The following is a 3889-nucleotide window of genomic DNA, read 5'->3' on the forward strand; positions in this document are numbered from 1 at the left end:
AAAGAAAGAGAATAAGACAAATTAGTAGTACCAAGGACTTTCACTTATATAATATATATATACTAGACGGTTATTACCGGTGCTCGGACGGTCCCAACATTTAAATTTTGAAAGTAATCGTCAATTTCAATGCTTTGCATAGTTATTTGATGATGAAAGGATAACGACGAAGCAAAAAAGAAAGAAGAAATATATCATGAAACAAAAAGCTAAAATTGCATTAACCTTACAATTCTTCATTTAGTTGCAAGTCCAACACAATCACCAACTAAATAACTAATCACCAACGCCAGTTCTTGTCAATGAACCCAATCGGTAAAGACTTTCCTTCCACTAAGCATACTTGTGCCTCCTATTTCAATGACCTAAGACACCATTGACTGCAAGCTTTTGCGATTTAAAGATGGGACTTTGACTCTCTATATATACAATTTATCATTCTTCATACGCAATCTTGTCTCATAAACAGAAAAATATGAAATTCGTAGTTAAATATTTGAGCTAAAAACGTATCCCTTCTTTGAAGGTAGAGAATATGTTTTTGATGGACCTTTGACTTAAGAAAAATTAGATGAAATAGATTAAGTCGACATAAATCCAATCAAAGATGTCTGACCAACCTAATATTATAAGTCAAAAGATAACTTGCCTCATTATAATTACTTTCAAATAAAAACATATCATTTTCATTCATTTTTCAGGATCTTTCTAATTCAGGATATAGTAGTGTTTGCTAAGAGATTTATTTAAAGATGCACTAAGTATCTATCATCAACAGATGGGATAGTTCAGTACTCACAAGATGGTATGCCATAGTTAATATTTGGACCGCCTTATATAAGAAGAGAAGTATGAGATTTGACTTCCCTGCAACAATAAATTTGTCTGTACTTCTTAAAGAAAGAACTTTCTTTCATTCTGCATAAGCTACACTATTATTATTTCTCCAATCCAACTAAAAAGATAAATTATTATAAAGTTTAAAAAAATGGAGGGGGAGGGGGCAGGGGGGAAGTAAGCTGCAAATATAGAATGATAGAACTATTAATAATTAGTGAAGGATGACGATCGTGAATAATGGATATTTCAACGTCGTCAATAGTTCTTGCTCATGCATTTGTCTAGCTTCTACTATCATTATTGATGTTATGTCAGTGAGATTTCCAGAATCAAGTTTCACTCATCAATCAGTACACTAAGTAAAAGTAAGCTCCTTTTGAATGTGAAAATTTCAATGGAATTATTGTTCAAGTAAAAAAATCTTACTCTACTTCACGAAATAAGCAAAATTGGAAATTTCTTCCTTGAGAATTCCATGAATCCTTCAGCCTGAGGTCTCGTAAATTGCAGTTATTTTTCACTCAAGAGAAGAAAAGAGTCATAGACAGCGAAATAATTACAAAGCTTATAAATACTTGTTGGGAAAAATGAATTATCGATACTCTTAGAAGCATATTTAGCTCCATTTGATCTAATTCGTTAACCAGCTATCCACAATGCTATGAAAATAAGCATGATCAATGCCAAGACTCAAGATGCAATTGATCTAATTCACTATAGCTCCAAGAAATTATAACAATAAATTGATACATGGGGAGTTCAAAAAAATTATGCAATTGTTCGGCATGAAATTCAAGCAAAGAACTGAAAAGAAGTTGTATCAAAAATGAAAAAGGACAGATGACTACTTAAATGCAGTTCAAAGGTTCTTTCACATACTTCATGTGCCTAAAGAAGAAGATGTTCAAAACAAAAACTATGCAGTAACCACAAGCAAACATACATATTCTCAAAGCTATTCTTCGCATATGCTCCACATTCACGTCCATCCAGAATGCTTAAGTGAGACCTGTAAAAAAATTTCCTGTATAAGCAACATAAAAGATCACTTATAAGACACAAGTTTTAACAGTTGAATAAAGAAATACGATAAAGAGTGAAAAGATAACCCATCTACAAAAATAACCAGGGCTGTGAAAATGATGTCTGCATATTATAAACATCCAACTTTCTTGAGTGTTGTTTTGATAGAGGACCGAGAATTTTAAGGTAAACTAAACGTTAAAACAAACTTGTACAAGGTAAATGTGTCTTTCCAATAAATAATAAACTTCGGAAGAAGACATTTCAACAGGAGTATGAAAGTAAATTCCATTGAATGAAACAACAATAACGACAACAACAACAAACTTAACATAGTTTCACGAGTGGGGTCTGAGGAGGACAGAGTGTACACAGACCTTACCCCTACCCTGTCAGGTCGAGAAGCTGTTTCTGAAAGACCTTTGTTGGAATAACAAAGGACATAGGCAGGACGAAATGACAGGAGAAAGGTATGGCACCTCACAGTACAATCAAGTGAAACTCACTGCATATCCATTCATCATCAACGATGTTCTTGTATTCATAGCGTCCTTCCTGTATATGGAGGAGACATTAGGATTGATAATCTATACAAAATATTTGTTATATGTTCTCCAATTATTTTGTAACAATTTACTTTTTGTTGTTGCACCATACATGTCGCTGAACTTTTCAATTATGTTTATATATACAATTTTCATCATTGAAAGAAAAAAGAAGCAACACTGCAAGCCTAAAACAACATACTTACAGGCAAATCCCTCTAGACAATCCACATATTACAAAAGAATCACAAATAAGAAGCTTGACGAACTCTTTTGTCAATCCCGAAATAAACTAACCAGCTTAAGCTAACTGCAATAGACTACTATACAAAGTATGTCACACATCAATAGTGATACGATTGTCTTAAATCAAAACAATATTAGAGATACGCGGTAATTGTGAAGAAAGAGGAACTATATCATGTAAGCATAAATCTCACATTCTTATGGGTTCCTTAGACAGCACTACAACCAAATGCTACACTCAAACAACCAAATGCTACACTCTAATCTGATTCATATCTAAGACAAAAGACCTATTATGCTACCTACATTCATCAATGAGCCACACAACCCAAAGAGAAGTGTGCGTAAATTCATTAACCACCACACAGTATCAACTCAACTAATTAAAATAATAAAATCAATTTTGGTGAACTAAAACAATCAACTTCAAGTTGTAGAGCCCAAAAGAACATAGAACTACCACAAATGTCACAACAACCAAATTTACTTTGAAGGTTCATTTACTTTGAGGTACTACATTTTTTTTTTTTTATTTTTGTTTCTCTTGGTTAGTTGACTTTGTAACTATCAGGTAATGAACTAGCTGGATTATACTCTGTTAGGTCTCTTTATTTAACTCTACATTTGAACTTGAAGGCTCTTCCATGGGATTGAAACAACTAGTAGAAGGAGACAAATAGACATCCATATACACCACGAGGATAAGTACTGAAACCTGATAGACATAGCTTGTATAGGACATTGTTCCTCCACATCATACTTGCAAAGCAAAATTATTGGAACTCATAATTCTTTTATCTTCGAGATTAAGGAAGAATTTGAGAACGGCTCTCTCTCTCTCTCGCTCTCCCGACCCTCTCTCTCTCTCCCAAACCCTCTCTCTCTCTCCCAACGGCTCTCTCCCCCTCCCTCTCTCTCCCGACCCTCTCTCCACCACCGGCTTACCGGCCCCCGGTTCCCGGCGCCGTCGCTGACCTTCGGCGCCGACCCGATCCGGCCGCCGGCTCCGACCTACGGTCGCCGGCGCTGACCAGACCGCCGGCTACGACCTCCGGTCGCCGGCGCTCCCTCTCTCTCTCTCCCTACCCCCCCTCGCCATCCCAAGCGCACCGGCCCCGGCCCCGGCGCCGTCGCTGAACGTCGGAGCCGACCAGATCCGACCGCCGGCTCCGACCTCCGGTCCCCGGCGCTGACCCGACCTGACCCCCGGTCCCCGGCGTTGACCCGACCCCCCC

The 3889-nt window shown here is 37.3% G+C and overlaps 1 long non-coding RNA gene across 2 annotated transcripts; it reads right to left on the minus strand.

Annotated features, from left to right (window-relative positions):
* Nucleotides 1-1459: 1459 nt before the first annotated feature.
* Nucleotides 1460-3791, minus strand: LOC124893567. 2 transcript variants are annotated; one of them, XR_007050764.1, is made up of 2 exons: nt 2241-3791; nt 1460-1849 (listed from the first exon to the last, which is right to left on the minus strand). It is a non-coding gene; the product is annotated as an uncharacterized LOC124893567 (long non-coding RNA). The 2 variants fall into 2 exon arrangements; XR_007050763.1 differs by having other exon boundaries at nt 1460-1864.
* Nucleotides 3792-3889: the final 98 nt, after the last annotated feature.

Source organism: Capsicum annuum, unplaced genomic scaffold (genome assembly GCF_002878395.1).
Source record: "Capsicum annuum cultivar UCD-10X-F1 unplaced genomic scaffold, UCD10Xv1.1 ctg61787, whole genome shotgun sequence".
In the NCBI taxonomy this organism is placed as follows: Eukaryota; Viridiplantae; Streptophyta; class Magnoliopsida; order Solanales; family Solanaceae; genus Capsicum; species Capsicum annuum.